The sequence below is a fragment of the Lonchura striata genome, chromosome 12 (genome assembly GCF_050655825.1).
Source record: "Lonchura striata isolate lonStrDom1 chromosome 12, ASM5065582v1, whole genome shotgun sequence".
NCBI classification, from domain to species: Eukaryota; Metazoa; Chordata; class Aves; order Passeriformes; family Estrildidae; genus Lonchura; species Lonchura striata.
In genome coordinates, this window is record NC_140714.1 from 18434657 (window position 1) to 18451376 (window position 16720).

The 16720-nt window shown below is 42.3% G+C and overlaps 1 protein-coding gene across 18 annotated transcripts in view; it reads left to right on the plus strand.

Moving 5' to 3' along the window:
- The window catches only part of ATP2B2 (ATPase plasma membrane Ca2+ transporting 2), a 397487-nt gene that overhangs the window by 178680 nt on the left and 202087 nt on the right, over positions 1-16720 (plus strand). The window lies entirely within an intron of this gene.

The window sequence follows — 16720 nt, forward strand, 5'->3', positions numbered from 1 at the left end:
TCCTTGCACATGGAGAAGAAAATCAGTATCTGTGTGTGTGTAGCATGCATGCATCTCTAAAAGCCCCCAAACAGAGAGCAGTTGCTCTAAAATCCTTCTTGCTCTTTGGTTTACTGTGGAGTTTAATTCCATTCAAAGTTAATCTTGCAGTGGTTCACTTGAAAACAATACCAATTTTGTACTGCCTCCCACACACCAGATCCACTCCCTTCCTCAGTATTTCTTGTTTGACCTCACAGCTGGTTCTCCAGAAACTTTCCTCCCAGCTGCCAGATATTTCTATTCAGGAGTCACCCTCAGGAGCAGCAGCACATTTCCATGTTGGTCTGGCTTTTGTGTTTGTTCTGTAGTGAACACAGAGCCTCAGAGCTCGAGGCCTTACTTAATTCAAAATTTTATATGGATTTGACTTTCTCTCCCATGACTCTGCTTTTTTACAGCCCCCAAGTTCCACCACAGCAGTAAGAAAACAAATACAGGAATGCTTGTGATTACTTCAGATAAAAATTTCTTCTTGGGAGCTGTGGAGTTCATTCCTGCAGACAACTGAACAGACCAGGGAATGAGCCACACACTCCATTAAATCAGAGAGCACCAAACATCTGTGGTGGTGGCCATAAGGGCTCCATGAAGCTGGTTTTAGCTCAGAAAGGAAAAGGGAGGAGATCCTACTCTTTTTTACCTCTTTGTAGGGAGAGCAAAGCAAATATGAGCATAGAAATAGGGAATCCCCTCAAACCTGTTGTTATTATTGTTTATTATCCCCTCAAACCATATTATTACATGGCTTAAATTGAAGATCCATCAGCTTCCGTGGGGAAGGCAGAAGGTGGGATACTCCATGCGTGCATATAAGACATAGCCTTGTAAGGAAAAGGTATGTAGGCCAGAGGCAGTGGTTTTGAGGTTTTTTAATCCATGGAAAAAATCTCGTCGTAATTAAGGTATTTCCGAGGATCTCTGTTATCAGCGGTAAATTCCTTTGTCTGCAAACAGGTCTTGAGCTTGGCAAGCCCCAGGGGTGTTTCTGTGGGAGTTTCTGGGTGCAGCTGTAGGAGCCAGTGATGGAAGAAAGGTTTTATGGGCCATGCAGGCTCCCCAGCGCTTCCAGGCTCTTACCCAAGCAGTGGAGTAAACACATCCACAGCTGGTGACAGGAAAATTCACAGAATTCACAGAACCACTGGGCTGGAAGAGACCTTCAGAATCATTGAGTCCAACCCAGCTTCAACACCCCAACTCAACCCTGGCACCCAGTGCCACATCCAGTCTGTTTTTAAACACACCCAGGGATGGGGACTCCACCACCTTCCCGGTGGCCCATTCCAGAACTTTATCACTCTTTCTGTGAAAAACCACTCCAAACCTGATGTCTGATGGGAAAATCTCTTTGGTGCCTTCTCAGAACATTTCCAGAGTGGCAGAGATGCTGTCAATTTTTCCCTCATCCCCCCATGCAATCCCCATGTCCCCAGAGCTTTGGGCAGCTTTTCCTCCCCAGAGCCTCTCCATCACAGCCCAGCAAAGTTGATTTTTAGCATTCATCTCTCTTCCATGCCTACCCAGAGGAGGGAGGGAATTTGCTGTGTGTCTTTGCAGGACTTTTTGAGATGAGTTTTGACAATTTAGGTGGTGCTGGTTCAGCCTGTGCTTGGGTTTCTCCACAGCCAGTGTTCCCTAGGAATCTTTTGTCTGGGATTTGTTGCCTGACTGTGTGGAGCAGTCTCTCCCTGTTTTTCAGACTGATGGATATATTGGTTGTTGCTTGTGGATCTTCTTCGGCATCATCTGCTTTCATTAGCATTTTTGAACAAAGGAATGAATCAGAATAAATCACAACTAATAGAAATATAGGAACAGATTATCATTTTGCAAAGCTGAACTCTCTCAGAGGAGATTACGTATTTAAATTGAACAAATACAACTTCATAAATAAACTAAATTAAACATCATCTAATTTTACTTTTGAAGCCAAGCAATTTTAATCCATACTCAGCTTCTTGTATAAATATTTCCCAACTCCATTTTATTCTTTGAAGCATTCTTATTCATATTTAAAAGCCAAAAATGTGCCAAATTGAACCACAGTTGTGTATACTGAATAAATGTAAAAGCTTGGGTATATTACATAATAATCTGGGAGTTGGCAGGAGGGAGTGATTGCATTTGTGAGTGTCCAAGTAGTGTAAAAATGCTTTTGCAGAACCTAATATTTGTCTCTAAAGCTCTCTGACTGATGGCGTGCCTGAAAAATCCTTTTCATAAATCCCTTATGCATCGTTCAAAAGGAAGCAATAGATGATTAGAAATCTATATATTTCCCCAAGGATATTGATGCAGAAACTGTGGTGCTTCAAGCATTGCCCAGCTGGTCTGGATTGTGAGCAAATCCCAGTTGGAATTCCTGATGGAAGGGCTGTTTTACTGCAGAACTAATTCCTAGAACTGGGAGCATTTCAACACCCCCCAAATATGTCACTGTGAGATTGGAAATGTGCTTTATCAATCATCTTATTAGACGAGATGAACCTTAAAAAAAAAAAAATGGTAATAGGGTTGAAGAATTCTTATTAAGTGTTTCATAGGATGTTCACAAAGCTGAAATACAATTTTAGTCCAGCCTGCATTCAGCCTAAAAACCACAATCAAAAGCCACTTTCCAGAAATAGGCTTAAATGCAGTTCTCTTAGCACAATTGACCTGTCCAATGACTTCAGGGGATGAAAATGGTCAACAGTGCTTTTCAAAAGTACTTCCTTTCTAAGTAAATCAGATGTAAAGTTACCAAGAATTTGGTTTTCATCTAATATTTTGAAGATAGGACAAAACAAGAGAAGTGAAAGAAATCTGCATCTTTTTTCTTGTTTTAATATTGTGCCATTTATTGATGAAGATTTTATATAACGGTTGAAAAAAATCTTACAGGTAAGATTTATTTTTTCATAATAAAATCACTAAAATGGATAGTTTGGGTAAAAAATTCTGCTTTTCTTACCACACTTAGTTTTTTCTGGGAATGGTTGAACAGTGCTTTTCCCAGTGGTTGATGTGAGCATTTGCTGTGTAGCAACAATTGTGTAGAGCTTTGGGATTGTAGATTAATGGGAGGGCTGGAATGGCTGGATTTGTTCTTCAAAATGCAAAGCAGCCAGGAGGAAGGTGAGGAAATTCAGGCTGCTGCTGTTTGTTCCATCTTCCATCACAAACGAGAGCTCCTGGCTGGGAATTTTGTCACGTACCAAATGACAAAAATACTCCTGTTGGTTCTAAGTGCAAGCAGGTCCTGCTGAAATCCAAATAAATTCCACTTCCCCGGTGAAATGAGCAGCCCTGGATAAAGGAAGGTTCCTGAGGATGGGTTGAGCACTGCTGCATCAGTGCTGCTCCAGGTTTTCAGGATGCCCTTGAGTAAGTTTGTAGGGATGGTGGGATGAGAGGAGGGATAATTTCATTGGGAGAATGCAGCAAGGAGTGGTTCAAGAGCTGCATTCTGCAAGTGAAATGTTCTAACAGTCCTGCAGCTTGGAAATATCACAAATAATCAAAGACTTGTCCCCCAATTATGTGCTGGTGACAAATTAGGTGCTCCTTAGGCTGGGGAACATGCAGGGAGAGGTCAGCTGCAAATGTGTATAGAACATTAAATGAAAAGGGTTTTCTGCAAATAGCACTGACTAGATTTTGATAATTCTTGCAAAGCAAAAATTTGGCATAAAAAATTTTGTAGTTTTTGGTAGTGCCTCTCGCTGCAGAGAAAGAAATGTGAGAGCATAATTTAATGTAATTTGTCAAAACAATATTTTGACTCTTCTCCTGTGGACTGCAATTGTTCCCTTGCCACCAGACTCCTGGATGCATTTATCAACCTACCTGTTGTTCTGGACATTATTTGATCCTATCCATCAACTGTCTGTTAGCTGCAAGAACAGATTTTGCATATTCAGACCTTCTAAACATTGCTTACAAATAAAAAAGGCTGATAAATCCCTGTATTTTCTGATAGACAAAATATAGTCTGACCTTTAGTGGTTTAATCACCATTCCACATATACAAAATAATTATAATTTAAAAATTATTCTTCTCAAACAGCTGTTTTTTTACAGCATGACAAAGATTTGATGTTTGAATAATCAAGGCATGGAAAGTGTGGTGCTGCCTAGGATTCAGACTGACATCTTGGTCTAGAACATTAAATACTATCTTATGCACAAAATGTTAATTATTTTATTAAAATCTGTATGTGTGAATCATTCTCTGACACAAGGTAATGTACTTGCAACTCAAAATAGCCTCATTTGAACAAATGTTTCTAATCAAGGGGAAGTGGCCTGGTATGATGCTGCAGAACAGTTGGCCAGAGTTGTGCAAAGAATATTTTTAACAGTTCTTTTGGGGCTTGGTGAGGTTCCTGCAGGAATTCTGACAAAGCCACTGGTGAGGGTGGTGCTGCCTGCTGCCTTTACTGGGGTCAGGTGGGTAAAAGCCAGCAGAAGGGAATGTCAGCATCAGTGTCAGACTGGGATTGTGCCACGGCCGTGCTGGGAGCTGTGTGACTCTTGCGCTGTCACTGAGAGCTGCCATCAGCAGGTTGTTCAGGAGGGAAATATTCAATACAGACCTTGCCACTGTGCAATTATCCTTGCCGGCTCTCCAGGGAGATGCAGATGTGCTGAGGGCAGGAGCTCTGCAGAGGGATGGGGACAGCCTGGATCCATGGGCTGGGGACAGCCAGGCCCAGTGTCGGGTCCTGCCCTGGGGCCACAGCAATCCTGCAGCTCCAGCCTGGGATCAGCAGCTGGAAAGGTGGGAAAGGCCCTGGGGGTGCTGGGGACAGCGGCTGGACACGAGCCCAGGGGTGCCCAGGTGTGCCCAGGGGTGCCCAGCTGTGCCCAGCAGTGCCCAGGTGTGTCTGGGGTGGTGCCCAGGTGTGCCCAGGGGTGCCCAGCTGTGCCCAGGTGTGCCCAGGTGGACACAAGGCCAGCGGTGGGCTGTGCCAGCCCTGGGCTGGCAGCAGGACCAGGGCAGGGATTGTCCCCTGTGCTGGCACTGCTGAGGCACCACCCCAACCCTGGGGCAGCGCTGGCCCCTCACAGGAAGGAGCTGGAGGGGCTGGAGGGGTCCAGGGCAGGGAACGGAGCTGGGAAGGGGCTGAGGGAGCTGGGAAGGGGCTGAGCCTGGAGAAAAGGAGCTCAGGGGGGACCTGGTGGCTCTGCACAGCTCCTGACAGGAGGGGACAGCCAGGGGGTCGGGCTCTGCTCCCATGGAACAGGGACAGGAGGAGAGGGAACGGCCCCAGGCTGAGCCAGGGGAGGTTCAGACCTGGGAACTGAAGGAAAAAAAACACTAAAAGAGTGGTCACGCATTGGGAAATCTGCCCAGGAAAATGGTGGAGTCACCATTCCTGGCCATTTTCAAAAAGCATCTAGATGTGGCACTTGGGGACGTGTTTAGGTGGTGACAACTCTTGGATGCAGTGCTCTCCGAAGGCTTTTCCAGCCTAAACAGTTCTATCCTGTTCTGGAGAAAATGTTCCCAAAGCTGAGTAAAAGTGGAAATCCTAATGATAAGCTGAGTCAGAATATTTTTCTTAAGTGATCCCATTAACCCTGTGGCCTCCTCAAAACCTTCATTCATTCTGAGATATCTTACCTCAGATTTTGAGCAGTAATTTGTGCTACAAAGGAATAGATATCATTGACAGCACTTGGCAGTGCCCTGAATAGTAATTAGGATCACGACCAGTAAATTAATCAGAGGTTAAAGAAAGAACTCCTGAATCTGAATTTATTAGAATAGCTTATTTTATATGATTGTTTCATTAGGTCTATCTAAAGCATTTCACCCTTTATTTTAATGTATCATGTTTGTTATGGCATGTTTTTTCAATCATATTTATTTTCCAGAGTTTTAACCGAAATTATTTTTATTTAACCTCAATTATTTTTGTAGTGCAGCTACACTAGATGAAGCATTGGATATAGATGTGTTCAGTGCATCTTGACAAAAATAGCCAAAATCATTCTGTGTGACAGATTTGCAAGTTATCCATATTAAAAAAAAATCCATGTTAAAGAAACTGGATGATGGAGACAGAGGGAAATAACTCTGTATTTTAGGTTTACCTCTAAACTAAAGAGAACCAGCACAGCTGGAGCTCATTGCATGTGCTTCCTAAAAGCTCTCATCGTGCCTTCCACTGTTCATGGGCTCAACTGCCTTTCCTTGCAGCTTTTCCATGGTAAGGATTAAAGTTTGTGCAGTGCCTTGGTTTGAATATTGTTACAGAATATTGTTACTGAATGTTGTTATTGAATATTGTTATAGAATATTGTTACTGAATATTATAGAATGTTGTTACTGAATATTGTTATAGAATAATGTTACTGAATATTGTTACCAGCCCCACTCTGCTGGTTTTGAGGAGTTTGTGTGACACACACAGCCTGTTCATTAAATTAATCCTGCCTGTAAATAGGTATCAGGGAATAGGAAGGGCTGGCTCCTGTGGGGCCAGGCACCCAGCAAAGATGGATCAAACACAGAATCACCAGACTCATTCCCAAGGGAGTGAAGAGTTTGCTGTCTAGGGAATAATCAGAACCTCCATCCTGGGATGCCCTGGGAATTCTTAGCAATTTCTGTTCTACTGAGCACTTTTTTCAGGTGCTGAAGGACTCCTTATGCTCACTTTGGCCTTTAAAGCAGTTGGTTGAAACTTTATTTTTTTGGTAAAGTCGAACTGTGAGAAATAATTTGGATATTATATTAGAGGTATCACTTCTCTGCATGTGAAGATCTTCCAATGCTCCACATGGAATTTGAAATGCATCCAAGTATTTTCATGTCTTTGCTCTTGGCTTTAATCTTTTTCTGAATGTTTGGAGATATATATATTTCTACTAAAGACAGAAAAAAAATCTAATTACTTTTAAAACATACATGAGCTGGCTATCAGATACCTCTTTAAAGTTATTTCTTCTCAACAGTATTTTCTGGACAAAAGAATATTATTACCACATGCATTTCAACTATGGAAAAAACTTGTGGAAAACCAACTAGACAGATAATAACGGACTTTTGGACCATTCTCCGGATGAGACATTTAATTTCATGCAAATTCAGACTACAGCCTTTAAGGACATAGTTCATTACAGAAGTAGCAAATGAATCTTCTTTTCTTTGACCTTGATTTTATTTATGTTCTGCTTCAGGTAACTCAGTACTTAGGAGCTCAAGCAAAGGGGTAACACACATTTTTCCAATGTCACATTTCATCTCATGTTTTACTTTTCTCTTCTTTTTCCCTTTCAGAAAAAGTCTCTTTCTTGTGTTTAGGAGGATTTAACTAGAAATTTAATTTTAAAATATGGGACAGTTGTCAAAATCCAAGTTAATCCAAGTTTTGTATGGCCAGTAGACAGAGAAAAGGGAAAACACAGAATGCATGTTGGAGACAGAACTGGGAATTCTATAAAGCTAATTTTAATATTTTCTTTAAGAACTACATGTTTATGTAAGCAGATATTTTTGAAAATGAGAAGCATGGACAAGTATAGGCAATACCTTATGATGGCTTGAGCACAGGTAATTTGTAACACAATGTTTAATAACTGTGTTTGGCCAACTTTGAGCACTGAGTTTTGCACTCTTAACATTCCCAAAACATTTTTTATTGACAGCGTGTGTATTTATATTTATAAATATGTCTAAAACCTTTGGGTTTTTTAAAGGAATGCTTTCTGAATTACCTGACCAGCCTTGAGGTGTATTTTATTGGAAGTTGATTTAAACATTAAACAGCTAAAATAGAATGAATTATTAAGCAAAAGCTTGTTTAGCAAAGTCCTATGAACCTACCAGACACCACTGTTGTGCCATTTTTTTAAATAGACAGGAATGAGGTTCTAAAAGGCAGAATTTGTCCCAGACTGACTTCAGTGCTGCCACCTGAACTTATTTTAGGGCTTGGGGAGGAGAAGTCCAGCCCCAGGGGTTGTGTTCACCCTGCAGCGGTTTCGTGTCTCCATTTGGGTGCAGCAAGGCTCTGCTTGGGCAGGGGGAGCTTTCAAGGCAGCTTGAAAAGATTTTTGGGATGCAAACCTTTGACAAACACCCCCCCAGGCAAGAGTTTGTAGATGAAAATATAGTGATAAATTGTCAGGCAGTTATTTGGAGTTTAAAAGGCTGAAAAAAGAGCTTTGAGAGAAGGGAGGGATTTTCTTAAAGAAGGAGACTTTAAAAGGTCTATTGGCAATTTCTTCTCTCAGTTCCTACTTGGTGACAGCTGGTGCTCAGCAATTTTCTTCCTTTGTTTAGTCTTGATGAGCAGTGATGGGGGTTTTTGCATTGTTTTGTTGTTTTCTTTTTTAAAATTTTATTTATTCCTCTTGAGTATGTGCTGAAAACACTTTGTGCTTCTGAACACCATGAAGGGTGGTGGGGGAAGGAGCAGATGATGCAGAGGGTTTGGTTTGGGTTCTGATGTTGTGTTATTTTTTTATTGTATTATTTTTCCTTATCTCATATACGGTATATTCTCAGTGAAGGGTTAAAGGCTAATTAGTCAAACATATAATTTATTAAGGATGGGTAAACCAGTCTGGAAAATCTAAATGAGATAACAGAGTTCTCCAAATTGCAGCTAAGCAGGGTCTTGTCCATTGAAACCAAAGTTGAGGAGCTGCTTGTCTTAAATTAACTTCCTGAAGCTCCATCCACAGTTTTTCTGTTACCAATCACATTATTGTCTTTCAGCTCATGAGAGGAGCATTCAGAGCATTTCAATAGCAGTTCTGTTTCTTTTGTATTTTTATCTGTGCTTGATTCTCCGTGTGCTGCTTTGACAGAGCTGTTATTTCACATAAACATGTGGTTAAACAAGATGTTTTACAAGCAAAGCAGCTTCTGAAATTGCTTGGAAGAACCTCTGAGATACATTTCCATCAGTATCCATGCTAATGGCTTGTGTTCCTTCTCATCAGAAGGAGAAGGATTCAAAGGATTCAAAATTCAGAGAGGGATTCAAATATTCAGGACAGTTTTCAGACCTCGTGAGTTCCCTCCCTCCATGAACTTGGTTGTAACATGAAGATGAATTTGAGATTTGTCAGGGGAGGTGGGGATGGGCAGAGTTATAAAATCCTCCTGTCCTGGGGAGAGCAGGTTGGACTGCAAGGGAAAGGCTTCGGATCAAGTGATGGAAAAGGAAACTTGCTTTGTGGGCATAACCTCTGATTTTGCCAGTGTATTGATAATAAACCCAAGCATCTTCTACGGTGAAATGTCAGCCCTGTGTCACAGAAAGTCTCCTGGAGTTCTTAGAGACAGCCTGTGCTTGGCACTGTTAAATGCAGAAGTGTTCAGTGCTTTCAGATCCATTTTCATCCCATGGATAGCAGAGTTCACTGGTTAAAAATGGGAAACCTCCCAAATGATGCTACTTATGCTGGGCCCCAAATAATTTAATTTAACTGTGCATTAATTCAGTTGTTATAGTATCAGCAAATAAAATAATCACTTATGAGACATTTTTGCAGCAGATGACCAAAATGTTTTATTGCTCAATACGAATCACTGGATTAGGAAAATGGATTACAACTGTGAGTAATGAGTTCCTAAAGCCCCTGAATGATATGATTTCTGTAAATATCTGCTTGATTTCATTAACCTCGAGCATTCAGAGAAATAACTGACTGCAACAGTTCCCTGTAACCTCCTATTTTGTACTGATTTACTCTGTGTATTTATTGATATACAGGGGAGATCTAACTGGGAGTCACTCCACTGAATGGACTGGGTTGGAATAACTGGCAGGAGCTGCAGAACTGCTGTACTTGAGCATGGTGCAGTTCTCAGCCCAGAGCTTACAGCAAGTGAGCTTGTACAACAACAGCATGGAAAATTGGAACAGTTTGTGTTTAGAGAGCCTTACTTAATATTTAATACAATCCTTAAATTATGTTTTCTGCCAACAATAGCCTTTTTAAGGTTTTGCCTGTAGGGATCTCTCACTCAGTGGAAGTTGAGCTATGAAATCAGGGTGCAGCTGCCGTTGTGAAATGTTTGAACTAAGTCTCAGTGTAGTCACAGGAGTATTTTATCCTTTTCCTGTGCACCTGTGGAGAGTTCACTGCTGGACTAGTACAGAAATATGTACTCAGTTTTCTCTGTCTAAAATAGCAAATGCACCAGCAATAAACTGTGAATGATGTGTAGTCCTTTTCTCTTCTGCCTGATCGAAAGGTTTGAAATGTTTTTCTCAGATTTGAGTGGCAAATTATAACTTCAGTATTGGTCCAACTGGAAGACCAGTCCTGTAGGCAGAAACTCTCTGTTTTAAGTCATATGATGAAAAATATCATGTGTGCAAGTGGGAAAGAAAAGCCTTAAAAATAATAAGGTTAACAGTGACAGTTTGGGGGAATTGTTTTGAGGGGTAAATGAGCTGCAGGACCATCTGCATTGGTATAGAACTGCAATACTCTTCACACACCTTTGCTGAATAGATGGGCCTACAGCACTGAAAATAGGCCTTTAGGGGCTGGTAACTGTGTGATTAACTCACAAAAGTGTTCATGGAAAAACGTGCCATGAGTAGTCTGCCTTTGGAGCAGCCTGGTGCTGCTGTATTCATTGCAAGGTTAGGGGAAGGGCAGCCACGGGCAGCATGGTTTGAACAGAACAACTGATTTTCTGTGCATTTAGCATCTTCCCTGATGCTGTAAATGGGAGGCTGAGCTCTGTTTAGCAGGAAAATGCCCCATCCTTGTGCCAGCACTTCCCTCCCTGCTGGAACTTGCTGTCTCCACCGAGTGTGTCCCACCTGCAGGCACAGCAATTCCAGGGAAAATGGACACCACGAGGAACAGGGGCAAACCCTGTCAGCTCAGCTCCTGCAGCCTTTCTGGGCAGTGATCCTGTGCAGAATGTACAGAAAACTGCTCCTCAGGTCGTTCAGAGCAGAAATGGGCACTGGGCAGCAGCATAAGGGGTGCAGAAGAAGGATGGGCTTGAGGAACCCAAATTCCACCCCCCAAGATGTGGAATAAAGGGATTCCTGTGGAGATCAGCACAGCTGCTTCCTCTCCAGCCCTTGGTTCCTGCCTCTTGCAGCAGCTGTGGTGAAGGCATCACACCTTCAGGTTTGGTAAACCTTCAGGGCTTACCAAACTTTTCTCTTTGGAGACCTTGTCCTCAGAACAAAATCCCTGACTCCTGAGGTTTGCTTTTGGCCTGGGTTGATCCTGAACCTCTGTGGTCCTGCCAGTCAGATCTTTGTGCAGCTGAGGGGGAAAGACAGGGAAGAAGTCTTTGAAAACTTCCCAGCTTTGTGTGAGAAATTATTGTTAGCGTTCTGGATACTGAGAGTTTTAGACTTTCTGTGCTGAAAGACTCTGACCCCCAAGAGAACACTACATTTAGCCTGAGGCCATAGCAAAAAATTCCAAAATTGATTGGCAACACTGAGATTATGTGTGTGTAGTTGATTAGAAGTGTGTAATATTACAGAGTAGAAAACTTAGAGTTGGGGGTTTTAGAAAAACCAACAAAACCTGACTGGAGGGAAACAGGCTCTTTCTGATGTTTTGTTTTGTACAACAGCTGTGCTAAAGTCAGCACAGTGTGGGGAATGGAGGTCCTGTACCTGCCTGTTGACTTCCTTGGGAATGTTCTTCCATTATGCCCTTTCTCCACAGTTCCATTTTGTGGTCTGTGTTTGAAAGGTTGCAGCTAACTCCTGACAAGACCATGTATGATTTTTCTGTCTAGCTCACTAAATTCCCTTCCCAACTTCTTTTCTGAGCTTTTCCCTCAAGTCAGACATCGCTGCTTCCAAATTTCAGCCCAGATTGCCTGGTGGTATTAGAATTTATAATAGCATTTAAAAACTTTTAGGATCTGTTGTCTGATATTTTATTAAAGAGACTAAAAATACACAGTGAACTCAATGCAGATTTTCTGTAGAGAATGGGGCTAAAGAGATCAGATTTTATTGGACTTCCACCAGACTGGATTTAAATTCTGTCCTTTTCTGATTGCAAACAAAGGTCAAAGTGGCAGTAGAAGAGATAGTGAAAAAAATAAAGCTGTGACCTATCTGCCCATCCAAAGCTGTTGGATTTCAGCTGTTTAGAGTTTAGAATGTTTTAAAAACATTCAGCAACAGAATTGTTTGCCAAATCACTGTGACTGGATTTGGAATTATTGACCTTTCCCTCCTAAACACTCTATGTTGCCTTTGCAGGCTTTTTGGTGGAATATTTCTGCAAAAACTGGCATAATTTCCAAGGGTTGATGCAGGTTTCAGTCCTCAGATCTGTTTTCTCCTGAGGGATTTCTGTTCTCTTCTTAAATGGTTTCTGAAGATTGCTCAGGTGAGGATTTCCTGGTGGAGGAGCAGCAGCCAGGGCACTGCTTTGTACTGTGGTTACTCTTCTGCACCTGTGGGTGTATAATGCCAGCTTTAAGGAGGTGGTTTAACACTTGGGCTTTACTTCCTTTGGCTTCTAACTGTAACCGTCTGGGTTTAGCCATGATTTCAACTTCACTTTTTCCAAAATATGTTTTAATTTTATCTGGTTGGTTTGTTCAGCTTTTCCTTTTTCTTTCCCTCTTCTCTGTGTGAAAATGTCATCACAGAGTTCATACAGGAGATGGAATCATAGAATGATTTGGACTGGGAGGGACCTTCAAGCTCATCCTGTTCTACCCCCTGCAATGGGCAGAGACTCCATCCACTGTCCCAGCTTGCTCCAAGCCCCATCCTTGGCATCCCAGCCTGGCCTTGAGCACTTCCAGGGAGCCAGGGGCAGCCACAGCTGCTTGGTACCCTGTGCCAGGGCTTCACCATTCTCTCAGGGAACAATTCCTTCCCAATATTCGATAAACATTCCCTCCTCCAGTTAAAAAACTTTTCCCCTTTTCCTGTTACTACAGGACTTTTACAGGGTAAAAAGTCCCTCTCTTTTAAACCAAATTTTTATATTGAAAGGCCACAGGTGGGCCTTCCTGGACTCAGAGCAAGCTGCTGTTGTGATGTGTAGTAGTATTATTCCCAGAAAAAAACCCCAAACACCTTGCATTTAAGAAAAGGATCCATCAGAGCAGGGGATTGCAGAGGTCAGGGTGGTTTTCACCCATCACTGAGCCCCATGTGGATGTTGCAAATACCCAAACACTGTGTGAGAGAGGAGTGTAGTAAATCTATTTGCTCTTTCTTTCAATAAATCCACGTCTCTGAGTAGTGGCTACAATTCCTTGAAGTGTCTGTGGCTACAATTTCCCTGGAATAATAAACAACAGTGCCTGAATGGCTTTTCCAGCCAGAGACAAGGTCTATTATTGTCCCTTCATTTTCATGTTAGCAAGGCCCTTTCAAAACAGGATCAAAGCTCAATGCTGTGCTAAAGTTACAGAAATAGATATAAAATCCATGGGTTTTATTTCTCCTGCAAGAACTCTCCCAATGGTGAACACGTGGAAGGCGAGTCCCTACATATAGGAATTTAAAAATCAATTTCTTGAAACGAAGCTGAGGAGGGATGTGGAGGAGCAGCTCTGGGTCTGGTGAGAGCTGCTGCCCCAGCCCTATGACATCAAGCAGCTCTAAGCCGCTCGGGATGCTTAGTACAGCCTAAACGGGATAAACAGGATGTAGTAAACTGATTACAGCAGCGTTTATTGGGAATTCCTTCTGATGTGGGGCGTGGAGGGACCATTACCGATGGGCACAGAGGGGAAATGAAGAGGTGCTGTGCTGTCGAACAGTTCTCGAGTTAACTGAGCAATAACTGCAAAGATTCCTCTGAGGAGAAGGAAAAGCCAGGCTGAAGCAGGATGGAGATAAGCACGCCTGGCTTTGGAAGGTGCGTTTTGAGCGCTGGGCATTAAGGGAATGTGGCCGTCCCCTTGAGCTTGCCATCGATATTGTAATGAGCTTCAAATAGCTGATTCCAGCTCCTCGGTGCCCCGGGGTCACTGCCCGGCAAGGACACGGCCCCAGGTGACACCTGGGGATCTGTCAGCTCATCCTGACTCACTCCGGAGCTGCTCCCGAGGAGGAGGAGGAGGAGGATGGATTGCAGCATCTCCCTCCTCCAGAAGCCCCCTGGTCCCCATGGCTTTGCAGGTGTGGGTGGGGTGAGGGGGAAGGTGCCGCAGGTGGCAGAAGGGGCAGAGGTGTGAGGAGCAGGTGAGCAGGACACAGGCAGCCCTGCTGCCACTGCAGGGACATCCCTGTCACCCTGTGGGTCGCAGCGGGGACAGCTCCTGCTGCAGCCTCTGCAGCATTTCCTTCCCCAGCAGGCAGGGAACTGTCCATTCCTGCAGCTGGGATGCCATGGGCAGCAGTGTCTGTCTGAGAAAGGCCAGCTGAGCCTGGAGAAGACTCAAGCAGAACTGGCCCGGTGGCCAGAGTGTTTCAAAAGAGGCAAAACCCATCACGTTTGTCCTGCTCCAGCAACACCCCACACCCTGACGTCTCTGCAGGAGATCCTCGTGCCTGATGTGTTTGCAGGTCTTCATCAGAAGATGGGCAGAAGCAACCAGGAAAGAGAAATAGCAGGGAAATATCTTAAACCAGATCAAATAAATGCAAAGTTATTTCAGTTAATGCCAAGAACAAATTTTGATAGAAATAACCGTTCTCACAAAACTTGGAGCTTAGCGTGAACGAGGCATTTTTATTCTGCAACAAACTCAAATCATTGATGTTATTCAGGAATAGAAATTCTGGAAAAGTGAATTTGGATCATCCCAGTGTGGTAAGAGGAGCTCTGAAGGTGTGTGCTCTCAAGGTAAGCACCAGCAGTGACTTAAATTGAAATGCAGGAGTATTCCAAGAGACTGACACTTCCTGGGGTGTCTGTTTATCAAATAAATATTGCCACCTTGCTTCTCATTGGTTTTCAGGGAATAAACTGATTTTGTAATCTGAATTATTGTTTTATTTCTAAAAGCTAAACGGCCATGTGGTTACAGTGCTGTAACCTGTTCATAATACAGGTGAGGGGTGCAATAAAGAGCACAGGAATATTTTTCCTACTGTGAGTAACTCTGGAGTAGCTGGCTGTCAAGATTTCAACATTTGAAATGGGCCACTGGAATTCCTTTTACATCTGTTTTGTTGCTTTAGGAGAATCTTGTGCCAGTTTTGAAAAATACTCAGAAAACCCCAAACCAAGCAGGCCCCCACTCTTTTCTGAAAGAGGATGACTTGGGGATCTGAATTTCTAATGTTTGCTTAGACCTGCATTAAAAAGTCACTTTTAAAACTGGAACAAAAGAGCTTGAAGTCAGTCTTGGGAACAACTCTCTGCAACTGCTCTTGCCAAAATTTCCAGTGAGCATCTTCACTGGTGTTAAGTTTGCCATGGAAACAATTTGTGAAGTTCAGGATATTATTTAATTTGCCCCCAGCAAAATGTAGATTTTCTGCCCGCAAAGGCAGTTTTTTTACAGCTCCTGACAGTCTAGCCAAAAGCAAATGGAAGTAAATAGTTACTCAAACCCAAAATTTCCATGCTTCCCATGGGTGTGATTGAAGGGGGACAAATTATGACTTTGCTATTGAATCTTTCATTGGATAATTTGTCACACTAAAATTTTTCAAATAATGTTTTTAAATATATATTTTTAAAAGAAAAATAAAAATTAGGAAAAAATTATTTTCCTGAAAATTACAGCTGTCATATAACATGGACATGGCCCTTCAAGAGTACCCAAAGTTGTTTTTCAGCCAGAACTTCTGGGTAGTCAAATCCATGATTTTTCATGCTATAGTGGGGAGTGACAGTTTCACCTTTGCTGTCTCTTTTCTTCCTGGCAGTATAGAATAAGAAGGGTCAAATATGACAATTTTCTGGGTGATTTCTTTAAGCAGTTTAGGCACAAATTTGGTGTTGGAAAAAAACTGCTGTGATATTGGCACGTGTCATGAGGAGTGAACTGAGAATGTTGGAATTTCAGCCCTGCCACAAAGCTGAGGCATGAACGTTCCCACTCTGCTGAGGGTGCAACAGAGAACCCTTGGGGTTTGTTTTTCTTCTAAATCAGGAGCAAATTGCTGGTCCAGAGCCCAGATTGAAAACTGAGAATCCAGACCCAGAAATTTGTCCCATTACCAACGAAACCAAATCTCAAGTCATGTCTTGGGATTTTTTTTTTTTGCACTGTTTTAATGAAGATTATTTTTGCCCTGACAAACCCAAGGGTTTGAAAAGTTAGGTTTTTCTGTCCTGGGGTAACCATAGGAGATTTCAGCACATTTAAAATCTTTTTATCTGTTCAAAAATTTACTTTCAGTGAAGCAAAATCCATCCTGATCCTTGGAAATGTGCAGAGGGTTCTTTGGGGCCATCCTAAGAGAATTTTGAACGGCCTCTGTTAAAGTGACACAGGCCTGAATGAATTGGCCTGAACTTCTTCTCATGTTGAGCTTGTGATTCTAACAGAAAAGTGTATTTAGAAATAGATTTTCTCGTTCTGCACTATTTTCCTTATTTATGTCCTTTTTTTTGTGCAGAAGATTAAATAGAAAAAACCATTAATACATTTCACTGATGCTTGCAGAAGTTTTCCTTATCAAAGTCACCCATAATACTTTATTTATGAGGTTTAAGATATTTACATATTATTTATGTGTAAGCATTCTTAGTATTGAAGCTTCTGCTTTTCAGTATGACTTTCCATTGTCCAAACTAAATGTAGCACTTCAATTTT